At 51.5% G+C, this 9347-nt stretch overlaps 3 non-coding genes and 1 pseudogene across 3 annotated transcripts; all 4 read left to right on the top strand.

The window, feature by feature from the left end:
• LOC141210491 (U2 spliceosomal RNA) lies at positions 1 to 185 on the top strand (the record flags this gene model as incomplete). Its single annotated transcript, XR_012280658.1, has 1 exon — positions 1 to 185. It is a non-coding gene; the product is annotated as a U2 spliceosomal RNA (small nuclear RNA).
• A 1121-nt stretch (positions 186 to 1306) lies between these two features.
• Positions 1307 to 1497, top strand: LOC141209803 (U2 spliceosomal RNA). Its single transcript, XR_012279994.1, has one exon. It is a non-coding gene; the product is annotated as a U2 spliceosomal RNA (small nuclear RNA).
• Positions 1498 to 2616: 1119 nt separating this feature from the next.
• Positions 2617 to 2694, top strand: LOC141210743 (U2 spliceosomal RNA; annotated as a pseudogene).
• Positions 2695 to 8258: 5564 nt separating this feature from the next.
• On the top strand, positions 8259 to 8452 carry LOC141210562 (U2 spliceosomal RNA). The gene has a single exon (XR_012280720.1). It is a non-coding gene; the product is annotated as a U2 spliceosomal RNA (small nuclear RNA).
• Positions 8453 to 9347: the final 895 nt, after the last annotated feature.

Genomic DNA, 9347 nt, shown 5'->3' with positions numbered 1-9347 from the left:
TCTCGGCCTTTTGGCTAAGATCAAGTGTAGTATCTGTTCTTATCAGTTTAATATCTGATACGTCCCCTATCTGGGGACCATATATTAAATGGATTTTTAGAACAGGGAGATGGAAAAAGAGCTTGCTCTGTCCACTCCACGCATTGACCTGGTATTGCAGTATCTCCAGGACCGGTGCACCCCTTCTTTAATGCAGTTTCTAAAATCAGAAAGAATTGAATTCAATGCTTTTTGTTCATTTTGCTTGTTTGTCGGATTTTGGGATGGACTCTTTGGCTTTGCTTTTCTTCTCCTCATTGGATTTTTCATGTTAAAAGTTGCAGAAGCCAGATGACAAGCTCATTTTGGTTCAACTTCAGCAACTGTGCATTGCATTGCCATGTAATGTAATGTAATGCAATGCTATCTATCTAGCTCTCCCTCTATACTTCCTTTTGGATAAACAGACATATTAGGCAAGCATTTTGGAGCTTTCACCTAAATAACTACAGGTGGTGAGATAAGCTGCACAATATAATTGACCTTTCAGTATATTGTTGCACACACACCATCTATTTAGCAAATGCCCTTGTTATCAACAGCAGCCTTTTAAACTCACCTGAGCTAACAGGTATGTGAGCTGGTTACTCTGCTGCGCTTAAAATTTCTTTTTTGGTTTGCTACAATGCCTTTTCTGAAACGTTGTCTCCCTCTGCTGGAACACTGACTTCTTTCATTTAATGCCTGCAGACTATAAAAGAGAAACCAACCCAAAAAGTTTGGTTGATTAGTCTGTGGCATTCTTTTAAACTGTTGCTTATGGCGGTCTCTGTGAGCTTCTCAGTGACATTCAGCCATCCAGGTATCCCGCCTGCAGTAGACGGAATGTGGCAATGGAACGCTGGCTGCGCGTGTCATAATAGGCTCTGAGCCTTTATATACCTGCGCACAGCAGCAGCCACCTTCAGTCTGCTGCTGGACAGCCAGCAGCAGCAGCAGCAGGAGAGGTAATTAATCAGCAACCCTCCTGCTAAGGGTAGACAGCTGCTCGTTCCACCCCCCCCCCCGCCTTAATTGGTTCTCCTCCCTTCCAACGGTGTTGAGGCGGGTGGGAACAGCCGGGGATTGAGGGTACTGTGCTAAAAGAGGTGGAGTTATGCAGATCTAAAACGCGTGGATTGCAGCAGCAGCAAGCCGAAAAGTGCAGGCATGTGAGGGATCTAGAGGTTGACAGCATGTCTTCTTAACGGGAGTCCAGGTGGCCATCTCCACAAATGGACTTTTCAGAATCCTTGGGTGGCACCGTAGTCGGAAACCAATTCTGGTTATCGCTTCTCGGCCTTTTGGCTAAGATCAAGTGTAGTATCTGTTCTTATCAGTTTAATATCTGATACGTCCCCTATCTGGGGACCATATATTAAATGGATTTTTAGAACAGGGAGATGGAAAAAGAGCTTGCTCTGTCCACTCCACGCATTGACCTGGTATTGCAGTATCTCCAGGACCGGTGCACCCCTTCTTTAATGCAGTTTCTAAAATCAGAAAGAATTGAATTCAATGCTTTTTGTTCATTTTGCTTGTTTGTCGGATTTTGGGATGGACTCTTTGGCTTTGCTTTTCTTCTCCTCATTGGATTTTTCATGTTAAAAGTTGCAGAAGCCAGATGACAAGCTCATTTTGGTTCAACTTCAGCAACTGTGCATTGCATTGCCATGTAATGTAATGTAATGCAATGCTATCTATCTAGCTCTCCCTCTATACTTCCTTTTGGATAAACAGACATATTAGGCAAGCATTTTGGAGCTTTCACTTAAATAACTACGGGTGGTGAGATAAGCTGCACAATATAATTGACCTTTCAGTATATTGTTGCACACACACCATCTATTTAGCAAATGCCCTTGTTATCAACAACAGCCTTTTAAACTCACCTGAGCTAACAGGTATGTGAGCTGGTTACTCTGCTGCGCTTAAAATTTCTTTTATGGTTTGCTACAATGCCTTTTCTGAAACGTTGTCTCCCTCTGCTGGAACACTGACTTCTTTCATTTAATGCCTGCAGACTATAAAAGAGAAACCAACCCAAAAAGTTTGGTTGATTAGTCTGTGGCATTCTTTTAAACTGTTGCTTATGGCGGTCTCTGTGAGCTTCTCAGTGACATTCAGCCATCCAGGTATCCCGCCTGCAGTAGACGGAATGTGGCAATGGAACGCTGGCTGCGCGTGTCATAATAGGCTCTGAGCCTTTATATACCTGCGCACAGCAGCAGCCACCTTCAGTCTGCTGCTGGACAGCCAGCAGCAGCAGCAGCAGGAGAGGTAATTAATCAGCAACCCTCCTGCTAAGGGTAGACAGCTGCTCGTTCCACCCCCCCCCGCCTTAATTGGTTCTCCTCCCTTCCAACGGTGTTGAGGCGGGTGGGAACAGCCGGGGGTTGAGGGTACTGTGCTAAAAGAGGTGGAGTTATGCAGATCTAAAACGCGTGGATTGCAGCAGCAGCAAGCCGAAAAGTGCAGGCATGTGAGGGATCTAGAGGTTGACAGCATGTCTTCTTAACGGGAGTCCAGGTGGCCATCTCCACAAATGGACTTTTCAGAATCCTTGGGTGGCACCGTAGTCGGAAACCAATTCTGGTTATCGCTTCTCGGCCTTTTGGCTAAGATCAAGTGTAGTATCTGTTCTTTTAAGAACACAAGAGCTACGATCTACACTTGACGAGAGCGATCGAACTCGGAATTAGAAGAGCTTCGGAGCCCAGCTGACATCGGAGAAGGAAGGCGGATATCGGTGGGAGGAAGAAGCTCTAAAGAATCCAGAAGAAGACGAAGACTCGGAGAAGAATCGGGCTGTCCTGTGGAATCTTTGAGTAAGAAAATCATCGAGACAAAGACCTTTCGGGGAATTTGTCCAGAACACGACGGGAGAAGAATCTGCATAGCTCCACCCATTTCGGGAAGAGCTCCAGATCCAGCTCCAAGAAGTAACTGCAGGAGGAAAGCCATGGCAAGCGCTGCGAGGAAGGCCGAAAAGAAGAGCCTGGAGCAGGGGACAGCCAGGAGGGCCCAGCCAGGAGCCGATTCTGACCCCAAGGACTCTGCCTCCACGACTGGCCAGCAAAAGGGACCCCAGAAGCCCCGCCACGAAGCTCCAGCCCTGGAGCCATGGATGCGGCAGACGGTGGCCCTGAAGCTGAAGGAAGTGGATGGGAGGGTGCCGGACATGTCCTCGGACGTGTTCTGCCAGAAGATGCTGCTGGATCGAGGCTTCTCCAGGTCGGACACCCTCAGCATCCAGACCTTCTTGACGGGGATCTTCTTCGTCACCTTCGCCACTGTGAACACCTGCAGGAGGTTCTGGGAAATGGTAAGCGCAAAAGGACCGGATAATTCTTTCTCTGCCTTTACAGGTAGCTGCCCTATCCAGAGGGACGAAAGGAGGATCACGGTCTCCATGCGCAACCCGCACACCCCAGGCCAAGACATCTGTACCTTCCTGAGACGCTTCTGTTTGGTTGTGAAGGAACCCTCTCACATCCTGAATGGACTCGGCTTCTGGACAGGTAAGTGGTCGGTGACTGTTAGACTTCACAGGGACCTGGCGTACTCAGACGGACTTCGGCACCTGCCCCCGACATTCTCCCTGGGCAACTCCTACGGCCTCATCTATTACCCGGACATGCCGCGGAACTGCAGGAGATGCGGCAAGAACGGCCACGAGATGAAGGACTGCAAGGAGGATGCCTGCAGGATTTGTCGAGTGACGGGACACAGCTCGAAGGACTGCCCGAAGAAGACGTCCTGCAACCTGTGTGGGCTGGCGGCTCATCTGTACAAGGATTGCCCCAAGCGTGAGAGATCCTGGGCATCGGTGGTTGCGACGACCCCAGCTCCGGAGGACAAGGCCCCGACGACCAGGCCTGTGAAGGTCAAGGACGCGACGACCAAGGCCCCAGCGGCCAAGGCCGAGACGACCAAGGCCAAAGCGGTCAAGGAGTCGGTGGCCAAAGCCCCAGCGACGGTCCCAGGAGCTCCGAAGCAGAAGAAAAAGTCAAAGGAGGGTAAGAGTTCTGTCACCCCTCTCTCGATCCCTCCCCCTGCCACCCCCGTCCAATCCCCCCCCACCCCGGCCACCCCTGCTGAGGATTCCACTTCCTCTTCCTCCTTCCCCTACTCCTCAGCAGGTGTCCTTTCCCCTGCCCCGGCAGCCACTCTCCCTCCCCAGACCATGGTAGCGGTGGAATTAACCTTTCCTCCACCTGCCGCTATCTATTCCGAGGAGGATTTTCCCCTTCTTGTCTCCCCAGTTCCAACCCGGGGAAAGAGGAAGGTGGAGGACAGCCCTGCTACTGAATCCTCCAAAAAGAAGATTCTGGATTTCGTAGGCGAAAAGGAGGATACCCTCCCTGAGCCAGAAGAGATGGAGCACATGGTTGAGACCCTGGTGGCCGAGCCAGAAGAGGAGGAACTGGTGGTCGCCGAGATCGAGGCCGCGCTGCTTGACCAGATGGAGGAAGAGGGCCTGCTGGTGATCCCGTCACCAGCAGTCAACACCGACGAGGGACCACCCGACCGGAGTGGTAACTAAGGTGTATTGCCTGCGCTAACTTTTTCTTTTTTCCCTACATGATGGCTAATATTAACTTATTTTCCATTAATGTCAGGAGCATCAAGGACAAGTTCAGACGTCAGACTATTTATGCCTTCCTTACTTCCCAGTTGTGTGATGTTTATATGTTGCAGGAATGTTCCCTTCCCTCCTCTAGGTCCTTCAAACATCTGGCCAGGGAGTGGTCCCACGGTCCATCCTACTGGTCCGGTGGGGGTGACTGCAAGTCTGCAGGGGTCGCAATTCTGATCAGGGGAGGCGCATTCACGCTTGAGTCTGTCCAGGAGCTCATCTGCGGCAGGGCTCTTGTTGTAGATGGCAACTGGGCGGGAGAACCTGTCAGGTTCATCAACGTGTATGCGTCCCCACTGAAGAATGAGCGTTTGGAGCTTTTCCAGACCCTGCGGCTTCAGCTTGCCACCACCAGGACCTTAGTGATGGCCGGGGATTTCAACTGCCCCATCGAGGAGGATGGTCGTAGTTCTGGCACATCTGCCAAGTTGGACATCACGTCCAAGCTGCTCATCGAGATGGTAACCGAGGCCTCTCTTCAGGACGTGGTGGGCTCCATGGGGAGAGGCTCCACGAACTATTCGTGGAGCCGACCCGATGGCTCACTCCGCTCCAGGATTGACTTTGTGTTCACCTCTCGGGCAGTCAGGCAGAGTAGGCACTCGATGGTCCCCTGCTTCTTCTCCGACCACAGAGCCATTCACTTACAAGGTGTCCTTGGCGACGGTTTTCCGTCCGGCCCCGGCTCCTGGAAGCTGAATTGTGCTCTGCTGGCTCAGGATGAAGTCGTGGAGGAGCTGAGAGCAGCCTACGCAATGTGGCAGTCCTACAAGGGTAGCTTCCAAACAGTCTCTGATTGGTGGGAATATGTTAAACTTGAGTTTCGCTGTTTCTTTCAGGCCAAGGGTCGACAACAGGCGTGTGAGAAGAGGAGGGACTTCAGAGGGCTGCAGCGCGAGCTGCGGTCGCTGCAGGACCTTCTTCACTGCGGCTGGGACGTGAGGGAGGAGCTGGAGGAGACCAAGAAGAGCCTGAAAAGGCACTTTGAGGAGGAGTCCAAGCGAATCGTCTTCCGTTCCAAAGTGGAGAATCTGGAGAAGGGTGAGAAATGTAACTCATTCTTTTTCAGGAAACTTCATGCCGGTCACACGCCCCTGAACGAGCTGCGAGACGAGAGCGGAAACATGCGACGTGGGAAGGAGGACGTGATGAGGGTCGTCAGCGACTTCTACAGCGAACTCTACTCCCAGAAGACTACCGACCCCGACGCTGCTGATAAGTTCCTGTCAGGTATCACTAACCATCTTGATCCTGCAGGCACGGCAGCCTTGGACAAACCTCTGATGGTGGGCGAATTGCTCTCTGCCGCTAAATCCTTTAGGACCGGCAGGACCCCGGGCAGTGATGGTCTTCCAGCGGAGCTCTATGTAGCGCTGGGAGACCTCATCTGTCCGGACCTGTTGGACCTGTATGAGGAGATGGTGGTGGAGGGTAGAATGCCTCCATCTTTGAGGGAAGGAATGGTCACGATCCTGTACAAGCGGAAGGGAGAGAGGTGCGACCTGAGGAATTGGCGTCCCATCACTCTGCTCAACGTGGACTACAAGATCCTGGCCAAGACGATGGCGACACGACTTAAGACGGTCATCGGACGGATCATCCACCCGGACCAGACCTGCGGCATCCCTGGACGTCGCATCGCAGACAGCCTCGCTCTCGTGCGGGACACGGTCGAGTACATCAAGGTCCGCCGCGCACACGCGGCCCTGGTCTCCTTGGATCAGGAGAAGGCCTTCGACCGGGTTTCCCACGAGTTCATGGGCCGAGCTCTGCACCGGTTAGGTTTGGGTAACATGTTTTGTGCGTATGTCCGTTTGATGTATTTTGATATCCACAGCTCGGTGTTGGTGAAAGGCTGGAAGACTGACCCCTTCCCTGTCCTCTCTGGGGTCAGACAAGGCTGCCCTCTATCACCTCTTCTTTTTGTTTGTGTTATAGAACTCTTCGCAGAGGCTATCCGGCAGAATGGAGAGATCAGAGGGATCACCGCACCGGGTCCGGGACGACACGAGGTCAAGTGCTCGCTCTACATGGACGACGTCACCATCTTCTGCGCTGATCGTGGTTCAGTCGACGCCCTCGTCCAGACGTGTGAGAGGTTCGGCCGGGCTTCAGGGGCCAAAGTCAACTGCAGGAAGTCGGAAGCCATGCTCTTCGGGGATTGGCAGTCGACCTCCTCCGCCCACTTCCCCTTCAACATTCAACCGGATTTCCTCAAGGTGCTGGGAGTCTGGTTCGGGAAGGAAGGAGCGGCCCTCAAGTCCTGGCAAGAACGCTTGGCCAAGGTGAAGCAACGGATCGGACTCTGGAGCCTCAGACACCTCACTTGTGAGGGTAAGGCACTCGTCCTGCGTAATGAGGTCCTGCCCGTCTTGCAGTACACGGCGCAGGCCTGGCCCCCACACGTCACTGTGTGCAGGGCCATTACCAGGACAGTGTTTCACTTTGTCTGGGGATCCAAGATGGACAGAGTCAGGCGGGCCGTCATGTACAAGGAGCCTCGCAAGGGTGGGAAGGGCGTTCCAGATATCCCCACCCTCCTGCGATCCTCTTTTGTGTGTGATTGTGTCCGCCGGACTTTGCAAGTCAAGAATGGCTCCGCGGGCAGGTCCATGTCTCGCTTCTTCCTGCTTCCTCTTTGGAGGCGACTCGGCTGGGTCAAGTGGGACAGCTCCTTCCCCTACAACTGGATGACGCCATGGTTCTACGGAGACGTCATTCGATTTGTGGGGGAACATCAACTGGAGGGACTCAAGCCCGACTTGTGGAAGCCCAAAACTATCCACAAGCTCATCAGAGCCAAGGATGACGTGGAGAACATCACAGGACTTCACCAGGACACGCTGGAGACTGTGTGGACAAATGTGTCGTCTGACAGGCTGACCAACGGGCACAAGGACTTGTCGTGGATGGCGATTCAGGGCGGACTGCCCGTCCGGTCATTCATGCATGCCCGGAACCTGTGCAAGACCCGGTACTGCCCAAGGTGCCCCTTCGTGGAGGAAACATCTTTGCACACTTTTTGGGACTGCGGATTTGCACAGCGCCTGTTGACTGCCCTTGAGGACGACCTGAGGAACTCTGTCCCCAGGGCGAGCCTATCGCACCATTGTGTGCTTTACGGACTCTTCCCTGGGGTTCATACCGTCGGAGCCATCCAGGAGGCTTGGCGCTTTATGAACTGCTTCAAGGATGCCGTTTGGGTCGCCAGGAACCGGCTCATCTTGAGGAGGGAGAGGATGTCCATCCAGGACTGCCGCAGGCTGATCCACAGCCTGCTCAGAGACTATTCCATCGTGGACGGTCCGGAGGATGAGGATGAGGACTAAACCCCTCCTCCCCCTCTCCCCTTATGTGTCTTGTCTTTCAATAAAGCTTCGGGCCTGTTATTTTCCCCTCCCCATCCCCTTTTTCCCAATCCCCATCCCTTATCACGGTTCATCGTACTGTATTGATTGACATGCTTTTTCTTTCATATTGAGTGTTTTGTGTAGCATAGGGGTGTGATGTGTCTAGTTAGTGCGTCGTATGCTCATGCTATGTAAATATGATGTAGAACTCTGTGTGTACTGGGCTGCGGCACTGTACACTGTCTGTTAACTTATTTTTTGTGCTAATAAAAGATATATTCAATCAAAAAAATCTGTTCTTATCAGTTTAATATCTGATACGTCCCCTATCTGGGGACCATATATTAAATGGATTTTTAGAACAGGGAGATGGAAAAAGAGCTTGCTCTGTCCACTCCACGCATTGACCTGGTATTGCAGTATCTCCAGGACCGGTGCACCCCTTCTTTAATGCAGTTTCTAAAATCAGAAAGAATTGAATTCAATGCTTTTTGTTCATTTTGCTTGTTTGTCGGATTTTGGGATGGACTCTTTGGCTTTGCTTTTCTTCTCCTCATTGGATTTTTCATGTTAAAAGTTGCAGAAGCCAGATGACAAGCTCATTTTGGTTCAACTTCAGCAACTGTGCATTGCATTGCCATGTAATGTAATGTAATGCAATGCTATCTATCTAGCTCTCCCTCTATACTTCCTTTTGGATAAACAGACATATTAGGCAAGCATTTTGGAGCTTTCACCTAAATAACTACAGGTGGTGAGATAAGCTGCACAATATAATTGACCTTTCAGTATATTGTTGCACACACACCATCTATTTAGCAAATGCCCTTGTTATCAACAGCAGCCTTTTAAACTCACCTGAGCTAACAGGTATGTGAGCTGGTTACTCTGCTGCGCTTAAAATTTCTTTTTTGGTTTGCTACAATGCCTTTTCTGAAACGTTGTCTCCCTCTGCTGGAACACTGACTTCTTTCATTTAATGCCTGCAGACTATAAAAGAGAAACCAACCCAAAAAGTTTGGTTGATTAGTCTGTGGCATTCTTTTAAACTGTTGCTTATGGCGGTCTCTGTGAGCTTCTCAGTGACATTCAGCCATCCAGGTATCCCGCCTGCAGTAGACGGAATGTGGCAATGGAACGCTGGCTGCGCGTGTCATAATAGGCTCTGAGCCTTTATATACCTGCGCACAGCAGCAGCCACCTTCAGTCTGCTGCTGGACAGCCAGCAGCAGCAGCAGCAGGAGAGGTAATTAATCAGCAACCCTCCTGCTAAGGGTAGACAGCTGCTCGTTCCACCCCCCCCCCGCCTTAATTGGTTCTCCTCCCTTCCAACGGTGTTG

This window comes from Phyllobates terribilis, unplaced genomic scaffold, assembly GCF_046119375.1.
Source record: "Phyllobates terribilis strain yellow unplaced genomic scaffold, ASM4611937v1 Scaffold_169__1_contigs__length_4117513, whole genome shotgun sequence".
NCBI classification, from domain to species: Eukaryota; Metazoa; Chordata; class Amphibia; order Anura; family Dendrobatidae; genus Phyllobates; species Phyllobates terribilis.
This window is presented reverse-complemented; position numbering and strand designations above follow the sequence as displayed.